The 22,999-nt window shown below is 40.2% G+C and overlaps 2 pseudogenes; one reads left to right on the top strand and one right to left on the bottom strand.

Annotated features, from left to right (window-relative positions):
- LOC120856611 overlaps positions 1-22,999 on the top strand; it is a 37,692-nt pseudogene that overhangs the window by 2,436 nt on the left and 12,257 nt on the right.
- LOC120857107 lies at positions 8,160-8,287 on the bottom strand (annotated as a pseudogene).

Below are 22,999 nucleotides of genomic sequence, written 5' to 3'. Positions count from 1 at the left end.
TTTTTTTTTTAATAAAATCTCTTTATTTTAAAAATAAAATTTGATTAACTTATCATCTTAAAAAAGTCTTTGCACAATCCATTCACACTGGGCCAATATTAGTGTCTTTTTAAATTATTTAAAGGAAAATTTTAAAATAATTGGCATTTTATGAAATACAGAACCATGTGGAATATTTTTGCAAATTTATGAAGATATTAGAAAGACCAACTATATAAAAACCTATGTTTTAAACAAATGAAACCATATAGAAATATCTTTCATAACACAAAATGGAAGATAATATAAACAATGATATATGTGTAAACCATTCATTTAGAAATGTCTAATCATCTTAAGATCTTAGTTTTTTGGTGATGGTTTTATAGCATGGTGAATATAACAAATACCACTGAATCGTATATTTAAAATTGCTTCAAATGGCAAATTTCACATTATGTGTATTTTACCAAAATAACAAAACATGTAAGAAAAATACCAAAGAGATAAATTTAAAAATCTGGAAATTTAAAAAACATATTTTCAAATGATTGATGGTCAAGGGAGAAATCGTCATGGAAACTAGAAAATAGATCATACCATTGTAAATCAACTACACTTCTATTTAAAAAGTAAAGTAAAGAAAATACTTGAAACTAAAATATTACAGGTCAAATTTTTTGGCATGCAGCAAAATTAGTACTTACAGAGAAATAATATATTTAAATAGTGTGTTAATGTCCTATTGCTATATAAGTAATTGCCCCAAAACTTAGTGATTCAGTTTTAGCAGCAAACATTTATTATCTCTTACATTTAATTTCAAAAGCAGCTTTGTTGAATGGTCCTCAGAATCTCTAATGAGGCTGCAGTCATCTGAAGGCTTGACTGGGGCTAGAGGACGCACTTTAAGTGTCTCACTCATCTTATTGGCAACTTGGTACATGCTGTTAGCAGGAGGCCTCCATTTCCTTGTGGATTTCTTCACAGGGCTGATTGAGTTCACACAACCTAATGGCTGATTTACCCCAGAGCAAACATCCCAAGGTACTGAGGTTGAAGCTACAATGCCTTTTATAATCTAGTCTCAAAGTCACACATCATCACTACTACCATCATAGAAACCAACCCTGATTCATTGAGGGAGGAAACTACTCAAGGGTGTGAATATTAAGTGGCAAGGACCTTCAAGGACCGTTAGGAGCTTACTACTAGAAATAGTGAAAATATTAAAAACGTTTTTTCAAGCCTCCATCATGGTCCACTGGCTAAGACTCCATGCTCTCATTGCAGGGGACTCAGGTTCCATCTCTGGTCAGAGAACTAGATCCTACATGCTGCAACTAACAATTCACAAACTGCAACTAAAGATTCTACATGCCGCCACTGAAACCTGCCGCAGCCAAACAAATAAAATAAAAGATTTTTAAATTAAAGTCCAAATATACAAAGAACTGAAACAAATAGGGCAAAAAGTCCAAACCTTTGGAAGAAAATATAACAAAATGTCTTTAAGAATTTTGGCTAAGAAGAATTTCCTAAAGATGTAAATAAATGCATAGCGTTAAGGAGAAGATTGATGAATTTAGCCACTTTAAAATGAATGGCTTCTCATCAAAGAGAATGAAACGAAAAGCAACCAAACAGAAAAATGGACAAAAGACATTTTTTAAATTTGTTTATTTATTATTGAAGGATAATTGCTTTACGAATTTTGCTGTTTTCTGTCAAACCTCAACATGAATCAGCCATAGGTATACATATATCCCCTCCCTTTTGAACCTCCCTCCCGTCTCCCTCCCCATCCCACCCCTCTAGGTTGATACAGAGCCCCTGTTTGAGTTTCCTGAGCCATACAGCAAATTCCTGTTGACTATCTATTTTACATATGGTAATGTAAGTTTCCATGTTACTCTTTCCATACATCTCTCTTCCCTCTCCTCCCCTCTCCCCACGTGGATAAGTCCATTCTCTATGTCTGTTTCTCCATTGTTGCCCTGTAAATACATTTTTCAGTACCATTTTTATAGATTCTGTATATATGCATTAGAAAATGATCTTTCTCTTTCTCTTTCTGACTCACTTCACTCTGTATAATAGGGTCTGCTGTTGCTGCTGCTAAGTCACTTCAGTCGTGTCTGACTCTGCGACCCCATAGACGGCAGCCCACTCAGCTCCTCTATCTCTGGGATTCTCAGGCAAGAACACTGGAGTGGGTTGCTATTTCCTTGTCCAATGCATGAAAGTGAAAAGCAAAAGTGAAGTTGCTCAGTCGTGCCCGACTCTTAGCGACCCCATGGACTGCAGCCCACCAGGCTCCTCCATCCATGGGATTTTCCAGGCAAGAGGACTGGAGTGGGGTGCCGTTGCCTTCTCTGCTTCATCCAACTCATTAGAACTGACTCAAATGTGTTCCTTTTTATGGCTGAGTATTGTTACATTGTGTTTATGTACCACAACTTCTTTATCCATTCATCTATCAATGACATCTAGTTTGCTTTCATGTTCTGCTGCTGCTGCTAAGTCGCTTCAGTCATGTCCGAGTTCTAGCTATTGTAAATAGTGCTGCAATGAACAATGGGATACATGTGTCTCTTTCAATTTGGTTTCCTGAGGGTATATGAATAAGAATAGGATTGCTGGGTCATATGGTGGTTTTATTTCTAGGTTTTAAGGAATCTCCATACCATCTTCCATAGTGGCTGTATCAATTTACATTCCCACCAACACTGCAAGAGGGTTCCCTTTTCTCTACACCCTCTCCAGCATTTATTGTTTGTAGACTATTTGATGAGGGCCATTCTGATTGGTGTGAGGTGATATCTCATTGTAATTTGATTTGCATTTTTTTACCAATGAGTGACATTGAGCATCTTTTCATTTGTTTGTTAACCAACCATATGTCTTCTTTGGAGAAATGTCTGTTTAGGTCTTTTCCCCACTTCTTGATCGGGTTGTTTGTTTTTCTGGTATTGAGTTATATGAGCTGCTTGTATATATTGGAAATTAATCCTTTGTCAGTTGTTTCATTTGCTATTATTATCTCCCGTTCTGAGTACTGTCTTTTCACCTTGCTTATAGTTTCATTTGCTGTGCAAAAGCTTTTAAGTTTAATCAGGTCCCACTTGTTTCCTTTTGTTTTTATTTCCATTACTCTAGGAGGTGGGTCATAGAGGATCTCGCTTTGATTTATGTCATGGAGTGTTCTGCCTATGTTTTCCTCTAAGAGTTTTATAGTTTCTGGTCTTACATTTAAGGTCTTTAATCCATTTTTAGTTTATATTTGTGTATGGTGTTAGGAAGTATTCTAATTTCATTCTTTTACACGTAACTGTCCAGTTTTCCCAGCACCATTTATTGAAGAGGCTGTCTTTGCCCAGCAAAAGATATTTTACAGATTCCTCTGTCCATGGAATTCTCCATGCAAGAATACTGGAGTGGGTAGCCATTCTCTTCTCCAAGGGATCTTCCCAGCCCAGAGACTGAACCCAGGCCTCCCCATTGCAGGCAAATTCTTTACCATCTGAGCCACCACAGAAGCCCAGGCTGTTCATAATATCTCTATTTTCTTTGCAGAGTTCTATGATTTCATTTTTCTATTGCAATGTTTTGCAGTTTTATAAAATTTAAAGCTTTCTTTGCAAATTGAAGTACTATTAATTTACAATGTTGTGTTAGTTTCAGTTCTACAGCAAAGTGATTTGGTTTTATATGCATATTTTTTTCAGATTATTTTCTAGTATAGATTACACAAGAAAAAACTTAAACTTCTGTTTGTTCTATATACTTGAAGCAGACACAGACACAATTATCTCAGAAGGTTCTGAAAGACAATATTGATAATAGGGGGATTGTACAGTATGGGTCATTTCTCTTTGGCCAGTGTCCCAAGTATATTCCATGAATTTTAGTCTCATTAGATGATTCCCAAAAAAGGGGTTTCTTGGTTAATTAAGCAAAGGAAGTGTTTCGTATTGTAATCCTCCCTTGAAGAGTCAAGGTGCATGTCAGCATCATGAGGCCCTAAGAAGTCCTATATCAAACAGAGAAGTCTGTTCAACTTTGCTTCACCTAGTACTTCCCAAGCTTGTCAGACCTCTTTTCTGTGACATTTTCCATAATATCTGCTAAATAGTTCCCCTCAAAATAGCAATGCCTTCTTAGAATAGTTCTGTGGACTAAATAGGATATTTTTTCCCAAATTTACTTACAAAATAAATGTACTGTTGTTTTATACACCTTTAAGGATAAATTTGGAGACGGCAATTTTGTTATACTGTTACAGACCACATTACGGCTAGGCTGCCCTGATTACCATTACTTTTCTTTTTTAGAACAACACAGATTTATTATCTCACAGTTCCCATGAGTAAGGAGCATGGGTACAGGTTAGCTGAGTCATGTGCTCAGTATCTCACAGTGTTGAAGTGGGATACAATCAAGGTGTCCAAAAGGGATACAATCTCATCTGAAGTTCACTGAATGTTGGCAGTTCAGTTCCTTATGGTTATCGGGCTGAGGTCCTTGCTCTCTGGAGGGTTTCTGTCATTATTCTTGAAAATGGAGATTAATTAATTATCTATTGCTATATAACAAATTACCCAAAACTTTAGTGGCATAAAACAACAATAAACTATTACATCTTATAGTTCCTGTGGGTCAGAGAATGCAGGAGATTTTGGCAGGGAAGTTCAGAATCTTTCATGAGGTTGCAATTAAGATGTCGACTAGAGTTGTAGTCATCTGAAAGCTTGACTGGGGTTATGGGATCTGCTTCCAAGTGGGAAAGTTGGTGTCAGCTGCTGGTAGGAGGCCTTAGTTCCTTTCCATGTGAGTATCTCCCACAGTTACTTAGAATCTTCATAAAATAGTGACTTGTTCCTCAAAAGCAAGTTACCCAAGAGACTAAAGCAGAAGGCCTACTCTATGACCTACACTCAGGAGGTTCATACGACCACTTCGGGAGAATTCTAAAGATCTTACAAGTCAGTCCTGATTAAATGTGGAGGGGAAGAATACAACAGAATGAATATCACAAGGCCAGGAAAGTTATTGAGATTAAATCTTAAATATTCCCACCTCCCATACATGCACAAAAATGAATTATGTAGTTTCAGTTCAGTTCAGTCGCTCAGTTGTGTCTGAATCTGCGACCCCACGAATCGCAGCACGCCAGGCCTCCCTGACCATCACCAACTCCCAGAGTTCACTCAGACTCACGTCCATCGAGTCAGTGATGCCATCCAGCCATCTCATCCTCTGTCGTCCCCTTCTTCTCCTGCTCCCAATCCCTCCCAGCATCAGAGTCTTTTCCAATGAGTCAACTCTTCGCATGAGGTGGCCAAAGTACTGGAGTTTCAGCTTTAGCATCATACCTTTCAAAGAACACCCAGCACTGGTCTCCTTCAGAATGGACTGAGTGGATCTCCTTGCATTCCAAGGGACTCTCAAGAGTCTTCTCCAACACCACAGTTCAAAAGCATCCATTCTTCGGTGCTCAGCTTTCTTCACAGTCCAACTCTCACATCCATACATGACCACAGGAAAAACCATAACCTTGACTAGATGGACCTTTGTTGGCAAAGTAATGTCTCTGCTTTTCAGTATGCTATCTAGGTTGGTCATAACTTTTCTTCCAAGGAGTAAGCGTCTTTTAATTTCATGGCTGCAGTCACCATTTGCAGTGATTTTGGAGACCCCCAAAAGATAAAGTCTGACACTGTTTCCACTGTTTCCCCATCTATTTCCCATGAAGTGATGGGACCAGATGCCATGATCTTCGTTTTCTGAATGTTGAGCTTTAAGCCAACTTTTTCACTCTCCTCTTTCACTTTCATCAAGAGGCTCTTTAGTTCCTCTTCACTTTCTGCCATAAGGGTGGCGTCATCTGCATATCTGAGGTTATTGATATTTCTCCCAGCAATCTTGATTCCAGCCTGTGCTTCTTCCAGTCCAGCGTTTCTCATGATGTACTCTGCATATAAGTTAAATAAGCAGGGTGACAATATACAGCCTTGACGTACTCCTTTTCCTATTTGGAACCAGTCTGTTGTTCTATGTCCAGTTCTAACTGTTGCTTCCTGACCTGCATATAGGTTTCTCAAGAGGCAGGTCAGATGGTCTGGTATTCCCATCTCTTTCAGAATTTTCCACAGTTTCTTGTGATCCACACAGTCAAAGGCTTTGGCATAGTCAATAAAGCAGAAATAGATATTTTTCTGGAACTCTTTTCCTTTTTCCATGATCCAGTGGATGTTGGCAATTTGATCTCTGGTTCCTCTGCCTTTTCTAAAACCAGCTTGAACATCTGGAAGTTCACGGTTCACGTATTGCTGAAGCCTGGCTTGGAGAATTTTGAACATTACTTTACTAGCGTGTGAGCTGAGTGCGATAGTGCTGTCGTTTGAGCATTCTTTGGTATTGCCTTTCTTTGGGATTAGAATGAAAACTGACCTTTTTCAGTCCTGTGGCCACTGCTGGAGTTTTCCAAATTTGCTGGCATATTGAGTGCAGCACTTTCACAGCATCATCTTTCAGGATTTGAAATAGCTCAGCTGGAATTCCATCATCTCCACTAGCTTTGTTCATAGTGTTGCTTTCTAAGGCCCACTTGACTTCACATTCCAGGATGTCTGGCTCTAGGTGAGTGATCATACCATCATGATTATCTTGATCGTGAAGATCTTTTTTGTACAGTTCTTCCATGTATTCTTGCCACCTCTTCTTAAGAGATGTTAACTAAATTATTAACAAAATTACTGTGACAATCATTTTGCAACATATGGTGGTGGTGGTTCAGTTGCTAAGTCGTGTCCAACTCTTGTAACCCCATGGACTGTAGCCTGCCAGGCTCCTCTGCCTGTGGGATTCTCCAGGCAAGAATACTAGAGTGGATTGCCATTTCCTTTTCCAGGGCATCTTCACAACTCAGGAATCGAACCCGGGTTTCCTGCATTGCAGACAGATTCTTTACCAACTGAGCTATAAGGGAAGCCCTTGCAATATATAGGCATACCAAATTATCAAGTTATATCCCTTAAGCTTGCACAGTATTACATGTCAATCAGCTCTCAATAAAACTGGGAAATTTTTTTTCTGAAAAATTATTCTGTTGTATAGAATTTCTATATTTTATCCATATATCAATTGATGGACGCTTCAGGTGTTTAATAACTTTTGGTTGTAACTTTTTTTAATAACAAATAAATAAATATCAAAAGGAGAGGATTATTGGATACCATCTGGGAGCCTAGCTACCAAAGTTGTTGGACTATATTGAAAACAAATATTTCCCTCTCACCTCAGTCTATGACATAATAATCTGGAAAATAATGTGTACATACAATTCAATGGGACTAAAGAATAAAGAATATTGACAGTTAATGTAAGTGTCTTGAATTTTCTTGGCAAGTTACTATTGCTCGAGGATTCCTTGAAGTTCTGTCTTGATTACACCTTGAAAGATAGCTCTGTCCTCATTTTCTATCAGATTATTTATAAGCAAAAATGGATTCCATCTATTCTACATTTCATGTTCTTTAAGTGAAACATGTTCTTTAAGTTTGTGGTTGAAGAATCAAAAACTAAAACAAAACAAAAAAGACTTTTACTAGACTGATAGGACGCAAGTTACATGCAAAATGGAATATAGTAGAAGATACTTAGGAATTCAAAGTTTATCAATATCTCAGTGAGGGCATGCATGCTAAGTCGCTTCAGTCATGTCCAACTCTTTGCAACCCTACGGACTGTAGCCAGCCAGGCTCCTCCATCCATAGGATTCTCCAGGCAAGAATACTGGAGTGGGTTACCATGCACTTCTCCAGGGGACCTTCCGGACCCAAGGACTGAACCCATGTCTCTCATCTCTCTTGCATTGGCAGGTGGGTTCTTTACCGCTAATGCCACCTGGGAAGCTCTATTAACATCTCAGTGTCCTCAAGCAAATTAAGCCTAATAATCTTATAGGAGACTCTGTGTTTGTGTGTTTAAGGGAAAAAAAAATCAAGTATAAATCAAGATCAGTTAAAAAGATTTTTATAAATTATTTCTGAAAGAGGCTTTATAGTATATTCTCATTTAGATCATTTGCTTAAATATGTGGAAGTAAAGAAATAAGGACCATTTTGTTGCAGAACATTTAGACTGTTCTGACTAATGCAATGTTTCTCACTTTTTTTTTTAATATGGAACACTTCATGAATTTTTGTGTCATCATTGAGCACGAAAATCACTGAGCATCATTGAGGCCATGCTAATCTTCTCTGTATTGTTCCCATTTTAGTATATATACCACCAAAGCGAGCATCACCTACCTATTTACCTGAATTCCACAGATATCATGTCAGCTAAATGAACTTGAAATTTAGTCTATCTTGGAGAAGCACTTTCTGTGGCAGGGCTATGTCACTTCATCTTAAGCCTGCACGTCCCCATGCGAGTTCAACAAGCAGACTGAGAAGTGCTATTTCTGTTCAGCCCTGTTTGCCCAGGCCACAGCATCATGTTTGTTTCCAAAGGTGTTCAGATTCTGTAAAACCAAGTGTCATAAAAACTTCAAAAAGAATGAAATCCTAGCAAGATCAGATGGACTAAAGCATTCCAGATAGCAACTATATAAAACTCACAGCAGTAATTCACTTGAATTTGAAAAACATATTCCATAGCTCTCACTGTCAAATAACAGAGAGAGCTCTGGAATAAAACCACTGATGCAATGAAGAGAGTTGAAAAGATCAAACAGAAATGCCAAGCTAAATTTATAATGAACAAGTTGAAGAAAAATAAAAAACTACATAAAGTTCAAAGTATTAAAGCAGTCAAGCAAAGCATGCATCTTATCTGGGCCCTTCTTTCAGGTGAAGGAAAGTAGCTGGAAGACAAAATGGTACAGACTTTACAACAGGATAACAATCCACTCCAGTACTCTTGCCTGGAGAATCCCATGGGCGGAGAAGTCCATGAGGTCGCAAAGAGTCGGACACGACTGAGTGACTTCACCTTACATTACCTTACCTTATTGACATGGAAGATGTTTTCTAAAACTCTTACTGCTTGAAACCATTTCTTTAAGTGAATCTGGAAATCTCCTATGGAGACATAGAACTTCTAAATTATTGACTTTTTCACATAAGATCACTCAGAAATGGATGGAAGTACTTCTCTCCTACATCGTCATCTGTGGGACAGCAGGTAGTATGGATGCATCTCAATATTAAACCTTCGCTGAGAGATACACTTCTATAATTCATGAAAATTATGTTGGTAAATACAGAAGTGAACTGTGGACACAAAGTGGTCATGCCATTTGGTCAATGGCAGTAGACAGCATTAATGTAGTTTAGCCCAGTTCAGTCGCTCAATCATGTCCAACTCTTTGAGACCCCATGGACTGCAGCATGCCAGGCTTCCCTATCCATCACCAACTCCTGGAGTCCACCCAAACCCACGTCCACTGAGTCAGTGATGGCATCCAGTCATCTCATCCTCTGTCATCCCCTTCTCCTCCTGCCTTCAGTCTTTCCCAGCATCAGGATCTTTTTCAATGAGTCAATTCTCTGCATTAGGTGGCCAAAGTATTGGAGCTTCATCTTAAACATCAGTCCTTGCAATGAACACCCAGGACTGATCTCCTTTAGGATGGACTTGTTGGATCTCCTTGCAGTCCAAGAGACTTTCAAGAGTCTTCTCCAACACCACAGTTCAAAACCATCAATTCTTTGGCGCTCAGCTTTCTTTATGGTCCAACTCTCACATCCATACATGACTACTGTAAAAACCACAGCTTTGACTAGATGGACCTTTGTCGGCAAAGTAGTGTCTCTGCTTTTTAATATGCTGTCTAGGTTGGTCATAGCTTTTCTTTCAAAGAGGAAGCACCTTTTAATTTCATGATTGCAGTCACCATCAGCAGTGATTTTGGAACCCCAAAAATAAAGTCTGTCACTGTTTCCATTGTTTCCCATCTATTTGCCTTGAAGTGATGGGACCAGATGCCATGATCTTTGTTTTCTGAATATTGAGTTTTAAGCCAACTTTTTCACTCTTTCTTTCACTTTCATCAAGAAGCTCTTTAGTTCCTCTTCACTTTCTGCCATAAGGGTGATGTCATCTGCATATTTGAGGTTATCAACATTTCTCCTGGCAATCTTGATTCCAGCTTGTGCTTCATCCAGCCCGGCATTTCACATGATGTACTCTGCATATAAGCTAAATATGCAAGGTGACAATATACAGCCTTGATGTACTCCTTTCCCAATTTGCAACCAGTCTCTTTTTCCATGTCCAGTTCTGTTGCTTCCTGACCTGCATACAGATTTCTCAGGAGGCAGGTAAGATGGTCTGGTATTCCCATCTTTCTAAGAATTTTCCACAGTTTATTGTGATCCACACAGTCAAAGGCTTTAGCATAATCAATGAAGCAGACATTTTTTTGGAATTCTCTTGCTTTTTCTATGATCCAACAGATGTTGGCAATTTGATATCCAGTTCCTCTGCCTTTTCTAAATCCAGCTTGAACATCTGGAAATTCATGGTTCATATACTGTTGAAGCCTGGCTTGGAAAATTTGGGGCATTACTTTGCTAGTGTGTGAGATGAGTGCAATTGTGCAATAGTTTGAACATTCTTTGGCATTGCCTTTCTTTGGGATTGGAATGAAAACTGACCTTTTCCAGTCCTGTGGCCACTGATGAGTTTTCCAAATGTGCTGGCATATTGAGTGCAGCACTTTCACATCATCATCTTTCAGGATTTGAAATTGCTCAGCTGGAATTCCATCACCTCCACTAGCTTTGTTCATAGTGATGCTTCCTAAGGCCCACTTGACTTCACATTCCAGGATGTCTGACTCTAGGTGAGTAATGATCACACCATCATGGTTATCTGGGCCATTAAGATCTTTTTTGTATAGTTTTTCTGTGTATTCTTGCCGCCTCTTCTTAATATCTTCTGCTTCTGTTAGGTCCATGCTGTTTCTGTCTTTTATTGTGCCCATCTTCCCATGAAATGTTCCCTTGGTATGTCTAATTTTCTTGAAGAACTCTCTAGTCTTTCCCCATCCATTGATTTCCTCTGTTTCTTTGCATTGATCACTTAGTAAGGCTTTCTTATCTCACCTTGCTATCCTTTGGAACTCTGGATTCAGATGGATATATCTTTCCTTTTCTCCTTTGCCTTTCACTTCTCTTCTTTTCTCAGCTATTTGTATGGCCTCCTCAGACAACCATTTTGCCTTTTTGCATTTCTATTTCTTGGGGATGATTTTCATCACAGCCTCCTGTACAATGTTATAAACCTCCATCCATAGTTCTTCAGGCACTCTGTCTATCAGATCTAATTCCTTGAATCTATTTCTCACTTCCACTGTATAATCGTAAGGGATTTGATTTAGGTCATACCTGAATGGTGCAGATGACACCACCCTATGGCAGAAAGTGAAGAGGAACTAAAAACTTCTTGATGAAAGTGAAAGAGGAGAGCAAAAAAGTTGGCTTAAAGCTCAACATTCAGAAAACAAAAATCATGGCATCCGGTCCCATCACTTCATGGGAAATAGATGGGGAAACAGTGGAAACAGTGTCAGACTTTATTTTGGGGGGCTCCAAAATCACTGCAGATGGTGACTACAGCCATGAAATTAAAAGACGCTTACTCCTTGGAAGAAAAGTTATGACTAACCTAGATAGCATATTCAAAAGCAGAGACATTACTTTGCCGACTAAGGTCCATCTAGTCAAGGCTATGGTTTTTCCAGTGGTCATGTATGGATGTGAGAGTTGGACTGTGAAGAAGGCTGAGCGCTGAAGAATGGATACTTTTCAACTGTGGTGTTGGAGAAGACTCTTGAGAGTCCCTTGGACTGCAAGGAGATCCAACCAGTCCATTCTGAAGGAGATCAGACCTGGGATTTCTTTGGAAGGTATGATGCTGAAGCTGAAACTCCAGTAGTTTGGCCACCTCATGCGAAGAGTTGACTCATTGGAAAAGACTCTGATGCTGGGAGGGATTGGGGGCAGGAGGAGAAGGGGACAACAGAGGATGAGATGGCTGGATGGCATCACTGACTCGATGGACGTGAGTCTGAGTGAACTCTGGGAGTTGGTGATGGACAGGGAGGCCTGGCGTGCTGCGATTCATGGGATTGCAAAGAGTCTGACACGACTGAGTGTCTGAACTGAACTGAACTGAATGGTCTAGTGGGTTTTCCTACTGTCTTCAATTTAAGTCCGAATTTGGCAATAAGGAGTTCATGATCTGAGCCACAGTCAGTTCCCAATCTTGTTGTTGCTGACTGTATAGAGCTTCTCCATCATCAGCTGCAAAGAATATAATCTATCTGATTTCGACATTGACCACCTGGTCATATCCATGTGTAGAGTCTTCTCTTGTGTTGTTGGAAGAGGTGGTTGCTATTTATGTAGTAATTAATGACAAATTTATGACAAGTAATATATAAAATAAAATTTTCTTTGCAGTAAAATATTCCCTTAATGTTCTAGAAAGGATAAACTAAGGAACTAGCAATCTGTATAACTACCCTCAGGCAGTATCTCTTCTTTTGATTTTAGTATTTTCAATTTTGGTTTATTAGCATCTTAGAAGAACATAATGGTTTGATATATTGAGGCCTAATTATATTGGACTGTTTTGATCTGGCTTGAGTATGAATATTATGGTAGACATTTGTGAATATTGGATATCTATAGTCTGAATAGTCTGTTCCTGAAATAGCACTATATAATTTCCACTTTGGGAAATACTTAATTCTTTTTAAAAAAATATATTTCATTTATTTTATTTGGGTGCATTGAGTCTTAGTTACAGCATGTGCGATCTAGTTCCCTGACCAGGGATCAAACCCAGGCCCCCTCCATTGGGAGCATAGAGTCTTAGCCACTGGACCACACAGGAAATTCTGGGAATACTTAATTCTTAGTTGAGACTCCTAGTAGAATAAGCTTTATTCTCCTAGGACTCCAGTTTTTTTTAATTTTTAAAAACTGGTCATTGTTTTTGAATTGCATATATGGGTAATACATTATAGATTATTTGCACACAAAATTGTTTCTAAAGTGAAAAATAAAGGAAAACAGTTTAGTCTTTTTAGCTACAAAAAGAAGGCTTTCTGGACCATAAAGCTAATTATGATGCTTATTTCATTTAAAGATCATGTACAGAAGACCTAAGTAGACATTTCTCCAGAGAAGACACACAGATGGCAAGTAGGCACATGAAAAGATGCTCAGCATCTCTAATTATTAAATAAATGCAAATCAAAGCTGCAGTAAGGTACCACCTCACACCAGTCAGAATGGTCATCACTAAAAAGTCTATAAGCAACAAATGCTAGAGAGGGTATGGGAAAAGAGGAACCCTCCTTCTGTCTTGGTGGGAATGTAAGTTGGTACAGCCAGTATGGAGAACAGTATGGCAGTTCCTTAAAAAGCTAAAAATAGAATTACCATGTGATCCAGCAATTCCACTCCTGAGCATACACCTGGAGAAAACTATAATTCGAAAAGATGCAGGCACCCCTTTGTTCATAGCAGCACTATTCACAAAAGCCAAGACATCTAAGTGTCCATCAACACATGAATGGATAAAGAAGATGTGGTACATATATGCAATGGAATACTACTCAGCCACAAAAGAACAAAATAATGCCACTTGCAGCAACATGGATACAACTAGAGATTATTATAGTAAGTGAAGCAAGTCAGAAAGAAAAAGACAAATACTATAAGATGTAGAATCTCAAATGGTGTAAATGAATCTGTCTACAAAACAAACTTACAGACAAAACAAACTTACAGACAATGTGAGCAGATTTATGGTTGCCAAAGGGGAGGGGAAGAGGGGAAGGGATGGACTGGGAGTTTGGGATTCACAGTTGTAAACTATTGCTTATAGGATGGATAAGCAACATGGTCCTACTGTATAGCACAGGAACTATAGTCAATATCCCAGGATAATAGAAAAGAATATAGATATGTGTATAACTGAGTCATTTTGCTGTTCAGCAGAAATTAACACAGCACTGTAACTCAACTGTGTGTGTGTGTGTGTGTGTTAGTCACCCAGTCATGTCCGATTCTTTGCGACCCTTGGATTGCAGCCCACCAGGCTCCTCTGTCCATGGAATTTTTCAGGCAAGCATACTGGAGAGGGTTGCCATTTCCTCCTCCAGGGGATCTTCCCGACCCAGGGATCGAACCGGAACCTCCTGCATTCCCTGCACTGGCAGGTGGATTCTTTACCACTGCACCACCTGGGAAGCCCTTTGTATATACACTTACTCATCAATTCTAAGACAGAGAGAGATTAAGTGATTCTAGCTGGTGCGTGGCAGAACCCAGGTAAACCGGCACGAGATGCTGGCTCTCCTTAGCAAAGTTTTGATCAAGGGTTTTCAGATTGTATTTTACAGCATCAGTTGCTGTGGTGAAATAAAGATGGCTGTAAATTCTTTGTCAGTGTTCCCATTGAGATCTAAATCTTATTTCCTCTCCCTTGGAATCTAGGCTGGCCCTGCAATTTTCTTTGACTGAAAGAATGTGAGGGGACTGATGTTGAACTTTTGAGGCAGGGGTTAAGAGATCTGCAGCATCTACTTCCTGTACTTGGAACTCTTTCTCTTGGAACCCAGCTGACATGCTTTAAGAACCTCAAGATTGTGGAGAAGCCATGTGAAGGATGACTGAAGAACTCTGGCCAACAGTCCCAGATGTTGAGATCCCGGCCAACTGCCAGTCAGATGAGGGAGCATCTTCAAATGTTTCTGCCCATTTGAACCTGGGATCACTGAAACCCTAGCTAATCCCACAAAGGAAAGAAGAGCTGTCTAGCTGAGCACAGTCAACTCAAAGTATAGTGAGAGATAAATAGCTGTGGTGGTTGGTTTAATTTACCAAGTTTTAGGAGCATTTGTTATGGAGCAATGGACAATCAAAACCGTTGACAATAATAGGATTTCCCCTAAATGAAGTTAAATGGCAACCAACTAATTTAAGGCTTAGGGAAGTTGTATTGCCAAGAAACAAAAACAAAACATAACAGGGATCTATTATGCAACCCCTAAGGCAATCTCCAGTCCTAAATATTTTACCAGTATAACGAGTGACACTGAATTGGAACAGCTCCCTGGAGAGGAATTCTCTCTGTTTCCTCTCTCAAGGAGTGTCTCTGAAGAATCTTGGACAAGGAAAATCACTTGGTGGTTATAACCTGGGATCCCCAGATTCTTTAACAAAGGAATTTACTTACTGGAAGGAACCGAGCTCTACACAGAGTTTCACAGGTTGCTCGGTGCCCACCTGTTGGAGGCACTATTCATATAAACTGTCATGTGAATAGTATTCTAGAAGTATAAATGTGGTGCCCTTATCAGGAAAATGAGTTAATGAATGAACGAATATGAAACGTTTAGGCCTTCCTTACCATAGTCTATCAGGGCTTGGAATATATCTGTATGGTGTACCTTATCTTCCCCCTTTTTAAAATGAGAGATTTAACTGATGCTAGGAATGCCATGACAAAGTACCACTGACTGGATGGCTTAAACAAGAGAAATTTATTTCCTCATAGTTCTGGAGGCTAGAATTCCAAGATCAAGGTGCTGACAATATTGTTTTTTTCCAAGCTTCTCTTCGCTGGCTAATAGTTGACTGTCTTCTCCCTGTATCTTTACACTGTACGTGTCTATGGCCAAATTTCCTCTTCTTGTAAGCCCACCAGTCTTATTTAATTAGAGCCTACCTCTAATAACCTCTTTAACTTAATCACCTCTTTAGACCCTATCTCCAAATAGTCACATTCCGAAGTACAGAGACTTAGGTCTTCAGCATATGAGTTTTTGAAGACTCTAATTCATCCCAGGCTTCCCTGGTGGCTCAGTGGTAAACAATGCATCTGCAATGGAAGAGGCCCAAGTTTGGTCCCTGGGTTGGGAAGATCTCCTGGAGAAAGGGATGGCAACCCACTCCAGTATTCTTGCCTGGGAAATCCCATGGACAGAGGAGCCTGGTGGGCTAAGAGTTGCACACGACTTAACTACTAAACAACAACAACAAGTAATTCTGCACACAAGGTCACCCCATTTTTCCTGTACTGTTGTATATACAATGCATTGCTTTTTTTTTTTTCAATGCATTGCTTATAATTAAACGTATCATGTTAGCCACAAACTGTAAGATCTGAATCTGATTGAGATTCAGTTCAGTTCAGTTCAGTCGCTCAGTTGTGTCCGACTCCTTGAGACCCCATGAATTGCAGCACGCCAGGCCTCCCTGTCCATCACCATCTCCCGGAGTTCACTCAGACTCACATCCATCGAATCAGTGATGCCATCCAGCCATCTCATCCTTGGTCATCCCCTTCTCCTCCTGCTCCCAATCCCTCCCAGCATCAGAGTCTTTTCCAACGAGTCAACTCTTTGCATGAGGTGGCCAAAGTACTGGAATTTCAGCTTCAGCATCATTCCCTCCAAAGAAATCCCAGGGCTGATCTCCTTCAGAATGGACTGGTTGGATCTCCTTGCAGCCCAAGATTGAGATTAGACATCACCCAAAGATTCTGTACTCAGAGATGGTTGCAACATTCAGATGTAATTTTGAATGTGGATGCTTTTGAAGTTGTATATGGCTTAATTGCATTGTATTATATAGGGAATTTGGGGGAAAGTATGTGTGAGAAGAAAGAGCATGTGTGTGTGCCTTCCGTATATGTGTGTTTGATCACCAGATATACCGTAAGAAATAGCTGTGGTATTACACATCTAGCACTTCTCTCTTCTTTTGGAAACTAACTCCTCCCTTCTCACCATTCATGGGAGACATCATGGCAAAGACCATATATTTACCTAACTACATCCCTCCTGGCCACAGCAAATTGGTCTGAGGAGGGCACTTTATTCTAGTCAAGCTAACTAACCTCCTTCTCTGGGATTCTTCAGGCTTGAATTGATAGCATTTGTTCTTTTTCAGGGTGGAAGTTGTACACTGAAAAAATTAGGACCTGCTGGTCACATTTCTTGCTATGTAGAGAAAGCCAGTTTCCAATGAGGAAAAAATGAAACCAATGTGCAAAAGATAAAACAAAGTAAAGCAAACAAAAGCCCTAAAAGCAGAGACAAAATAGGGAAAGAGTCCTGCACCCCACCTGTATTCCTGCTGCTGCTGCTGCTAAGTCGCTTCAGTTGTGTCTGACTCTGTGCGACCCCATAGACAGCAGCCACCAGGTTCCCCCTTCCCTGGGGTTCTCCAGGCAAGAACACTGGAGTGGGTTGCCATTTCCTTCTCCAAAGCATGAAAGTGAAAAGTGAAAGTGAAGTCGCTTAGTCGTGTCCGACTCTTAGCGACCCCATGGACTGCAGCCTACCAGACTCCTCCATCCATGGGATTTTCCAGACAAGAGTGCTGGAGTGGGTTGCCATTGCCTTCTCCGACCTATATTCCTAACTCACTTCAAATCAACAGATTTGCATGAGCCCAAAATATTTTTCCCATTGTGCCTAATATGGTTTGAGTTGAGGTTTTTTTTAAACCAAAAGAATCCTCATTAATGTAGTATATCATGGTCAATTTTATGTGCCAATTTGACTGGCTATGGAGTGCCCAGATTAAATATTATATCTGGATGAGTGGATAAGATTTTCTGGATGAGATTAGCACTCGAATCAGTGGACTCAGCAAAGTAGCTTGCCCTCCCCAATGTGGGTGGGCATCATCCAACCTGTTGAAGACCTGAGTAGAACAAAAATTTGAAGAAGGAGGAATTCCTCCCTTTTTGCTTTGTACTTGCTTCAACTAGGACATCTTATCTTGTCTTCTCTGTTGCTCAGGCTGGGATTTAAACCATTGGTTCCCCTGGTTCTCAGGCCTTTGGACTCAGACTGAATTGCATCACCATCATCAGTTTTCCTGGGTCTGCAGCTTGTAGACAGCAGATTATGGTACTTCTCAGCCTCCATAATTGCATGAGCCAATTTGTTACACCCACACACACACATATATATATATAATTAACTATTTGTTATACAGATATATAGATGTATCCAAAGAACCCTATCTAATACAAGTAAGATGTGTAATAGCATAGATGGATCCATGCTATCACTTGGCCATACTTCAGTAATGAAAAGTGTGTTCCTTAAGTTTCAAATCTTGCTGGCAAAAACTACCTAGTTGATAGGATGTTTCTTCTTTATTTGTATCCATCAAGATTCTTTTTCTTTCCAGCCACTTGGGATGTGGGATGTTAGTTCCCTGACCAGGGATGGAACCTTTGCCCCCACAGTGGAAGCACAGAGTCTTAACCACTAGACTACCAGGGAAGTCCCTCCATCAAGATTCTTAATTTCAAGTAACAAAAACTAGTTCTGAATGTTTTAGGCAGAAAGAAATTTATTAAAAGGGTATTAAGGTGCTCACAGAATCAGTGGGAGAACTGAAGAGAAGACTCACATTCCAGGTCACACAACGAGAATCAGCTAAAGTCAAGTTACAGAATTGGTCTGGTGACAAGGTCACGAGTGCCATGGCTGCAGAATGCTGGACGTGAAGCCTGTGTTGATGATTCAACCAGCGTTGAGTATTAGACTGCTCACTACGGCCACTGCTTTTCCAGCAAGTGATCTTCCCGAAACCATTTTTTCTAGCTATCTTTGAGGCTGGTGTGCCAAACTGGCAGAGCCTGGTCCGTATACTGATGTTCTGGCTGCAAGGAATGTGGGAAAGAAAGTTCCTAGCACTTCGGCTTTTATAGAGGATGATAAGCCCTATAGGTTAGATTCCCAACCTGAGGGAATTTCACAAATGCAGGACAAAGGGCCCCAATGATGAGGGACAAGAAGAAGTGTACCTGTTATGCACTTAACATTCAAGAGCAGCCCTGCTTGGGACATCAGCTCAGGGCTGGACCAGTATACTTCACAGAGCCTACTGCAAATAAGACTCACAGATTGTAGTGATCTATACTTAAGCCTGGGCTTCCCAGGTGGCGCTAAGGGTAAAGAACCCGCCCTCCAATGCAGGAGATTTAAGAGACAGGAGTTCGATCCCTGGTTGGGTAAGATCCACTGGAGGAGGACACGGCAACCCTTCTCCAGTACTCTTGTTTGGAGAATCCCATGGACAGAGGAGCCTGGCGGGCTACAGTCCAGAGGGTCACAAAGAACTGGACACACCTGAAGCAACTTAGCATGTGTGCATGCTTACTTGGAGCTGGTTATTGAATGAGGACTGATGCAAGTCAGGCACAGCTTTCACCAAGAAAACTATTATCTCTGCCACATTAGAGAAGTGGGGAAATAGGAAGTTGTCCTAACTATTGGTTCTGAGAACACAACACCTTAGCCAAGATCTAGGGAAGGGGAAGCCACAGCCAGAGCGATGACTTCCTAAGTCATCACATGTTGCTTCACTTCTCGTCACTTAACTCAGTTCCAAATTCAACAAAAGCTTCTTACACATGTATTGGGGAATTTAAAACACACCCAGGTACAAGAAGTTCTAGGAAATGCAGTCTTAGGTTTCTAGGCTGTGCAGTATAGGGAGGCAGGATAGGAAGGGATTGGTGATAGCTGTCTACCCTACCTGCCTGAGATACTATTCATTTTACCTTTTTTCAGTCTCTGAATGCTATTTTTTTAAAATCAATTTTACAAAAAGTTGTTCAATATTGCTAATTAATAGAGAAATGCAAATCAAAATTACAATGAAGAATCATTTCACACCAGGATGGCCATCATTAACAAGTCTACAAGTAACAAATGCTGGAGGGGTGTGGAGAAAAACACCTACACTGTTGGTGGGGATGTAAACTGGTGCAACCACTGTGGAAAACAGTATGTTCCTCAAAAAAACTAAAAACTGTGTTTCTATATGATCCAGCAGTCCCACTCCTGTGCATATACCCAGACAGAGCTATATATAATTTGAAAAGATATAAGCACCTTTATTTGGAAGGAAAGTTGTGACCAACCTAGATTGCATATTCAAAAGCAGAGACATTACGTTGCCAACAAAGATCCATCTAGTCAAGGCTATGGTTTCTCCAGTGGTCATGTATGGATGTGAGAGTTGGACTGTGAAGAAAGCTGAGCGCCGAAGAATTGATGCTTTTGAACTGTGGTGTTGGAGAAGACTCTTGAGAGTCCCTTGGACTGCAAGGAGATCCAACCAGTCCATTCTGAAGGAGATCAGCCCTGGGATTTCTTTGGAAGGAATGATGCTAAAGCTGAAACTCCAATACTTTGGCCACCTCATCCAAAGAGTTGACTCATTGGAAAAGACTTTGATGCTGAGAGGGATTGGGGGCAGGAGGAGAAGGGGACGACAGAGGATGAGATGGCTGGATGGCATCACCGACTCGATGGACGTGAGTTTGAGTAAACTCCAGGAGCTGGTGATGGACAGGGAGGCCTGGCATGCTGCAATTCATGGGGTTGCAAAGAGTTGGACACAACTGAGTGACTGAACTGAATTGAACAGAAGCAGAAGATATTAAGAAGAGGTGGCAAGATTACACAGAAGAACTGTACAAAAAAGATCTTCAGGACTCAGATAACCACAATGGTGTGATCACTCACCTAGAGTCAGACATCCTGGAATGTGAAGTCAAGTGGGCCTTAGGAAGCATCACTACGAACAAAGCTAGTGGAGGTGATGGAATTCCAGTTGAGCAATTTCAAATCCTAAAAGATGATACTGTGAAAGTGCTACACTCAATATGCCAGCAAATTTGAAAAACTCAGCAGTGGCCACAGGACTGGAAAAGGTCAGTTTTCATTCTAATCCCAAAGAAAGGCAATGCCAAAGAATGTTCAAACTATTGCACAATTGCACTCATCTCACACGTTAGCAAAGTAATGCTCAAAATTCCCCAAGCCAGGCTTCAACACTATGGGAACTGTGAACTTCCAGATGTTCAAGCTGGATTTAGAAAAGGCAGAGGAACCAGAGATCAAATTGCCAACATCTGCTGGATCACTGAAAAGGCTAGAGAGTTCCAGAAAAACATCTACTTGTGCTTTATTGACTGCGCTAAAGTCTTTGACTGTGTGGATCCAAATTGGAAAAGGAATACGTCTAGGCTATGTATCATCACCCTGCTTATTTAACTTATATGCAAAATTCATGCAAAATTCTGGGCTAGATGAAGCACAAGTGGGAATCAAGATTGCCGGGAGAAATATCAACAACCTCAGATACGCAGATGATACCACCCTTAGGGCAGAAAGTGAAGAAGAACTAAAGAGCCTCTTGATGAAAGTGAAAGAGGAGAGTGGAAAAGTTGGCTTAAAACTCAACATTCTAAAAACTAAGATCATGGCATCCGGTCCCATCACTTCAAGGCAAATAGATGGGGAAACAATGACAGACTTTATTTTGGGGGGCTCCAAAATCACTGCAGATGGTGACTGCAGCCATGAAATTAAAAGATGCTTGCTCCTTGAAGAAAAGCTATGACCAACCTAGACAGCATATAGAAAGCAGAAATATTACTTTGCCGACAAAGGTCCATCTAGTCAAAGCTGTGGTTTTTCCAGTAGTCATGTATGGATGTGAGAGTTGGACTATAAAGAAAGTTGAGCACCAAAGAATGGATGCTTTTGAACTGTGATGTTGGAGAAGACTCTTGAGAGTCCCTTGCACTGCAAGGAGATCCAACCAGTGAATCCTAGAGGAAATCAGTCCTGAATATTCATTGGCATGACTGATGCTGAAGCTGAAGCTCTAATACTTTGGCCACCTGATATGAAGAACTGACTCGCTTGAAAAGACCCTGATGCTGGGAAAGACTGAAGGCAGGAGGAGACTGATGACTGAGGATTAGATGGTTGGATGGTATTACTGACTCGAAGAACATGAGTTTGAGCAAGCTCCAGGAGTTTGTGATGGACAGGGAGGCCTGGCATGCTGGGGTGCATGGGGTTGCAAGAGTCGAACACGACTGAGCGACTGAACTGAACTGTCATTCACACAGTAAGACAATTCAAACATTGTCAACTGTACACCACGTAATGTAAACCTCTTACGTTACATTACCTCCGACCTTCCAATCCCCCAGTTTTCCTCCAGAGAATCATTAACTTCTACCAGGTCCGTATTTATATTTTCAAAGATCATCTATGGGTGGTGAATGTATGCCTCTCCCTTTTTGTTTTACTTATATGGAGTATAAAATACACTCTTTCCAATCTACCTTTTTTTTTAGTCCATCTACTGTTAATAGTCAGTGAAAGACAAGAGTCCTGGAGAAGATAAGAAGAGACTGACAACAAGGAAAACTCCATTTCTTTTTCACACAGTTTCTCTCTGTTTTAAAAAAATTCTTTATTTCTTATAAAATAATGCAAAATATTTAAACAACACAAAAAATGAAAAAAAAAAAAGAAAGCATCCCTTAAGTAAGTTCCAAAAAGCAACTATTCTAAATAGTTTGCATATCTATCTATCTGTGTGTATGGTTTTTATAGCTTTGAATTTCTTTCTCTACATTGCTTTAAGTTTTTTGTTAGCCAAAGTGTTGGTTCTGAATTTACCTCACAGCCCTGTAAGCTATTAAGACAATGGTTCCAGCCTTAATTGATTCCTTAAATCTTATGTCTCTACTGAGACTCCTCAGAGCAAACAAATATGGTTAATCTAACTGGGCACTTGCTCTTCCTTGGTTATAAACTCCTGATACTCAAGGTCCAATATTCCCTCTTGGATTCTCTCCACAATTTCTGCAATTAACTCTGCATGTATTCCCTAACACAATGGAAGCCTGTTTTTTGTCCCCTCAGACTCCTCCCTCTCTTCTGATCACAGACCTGTGATCTTCCCAGGACACAAAAGATTCCAGCATAAACCAAAACAGGTGACTCAAGACTTTCTTTGAGATTTTTCAAAGCAGAGTTGGGAGAAAGATGCTCCTTTCCTTTCCAGTTAAGATACTGAGATTATGTGACTCTGGAACTGCTGGCAGCTACAGATCCACCCTTATGGTGAAATCAGAGCTATCACCCATAGCAAGG

Source organism: Oryx dammah, unplaced genomic scaffold (genome assembly GCF_014754425.2).
Source record: "Oryx dammah isolate SB20612 unplaced genomic scaffold, SCBI_Odam_1.1 HiC_scaffold_28, whole genome shotgun sequence".
Classification (NCBI taxonomy): domain Eukaryota; kingdom Metazoa; phylum Chordata; class Mammalia; order Artiodactyla; family Bovidae; genus Oryx; species Oryx dammah.
The sequence above is the reverse complement of the archived record's forward strand: the minus strand, read 5'-3'. Positions and strand labels throughout refer to the sequence as shown.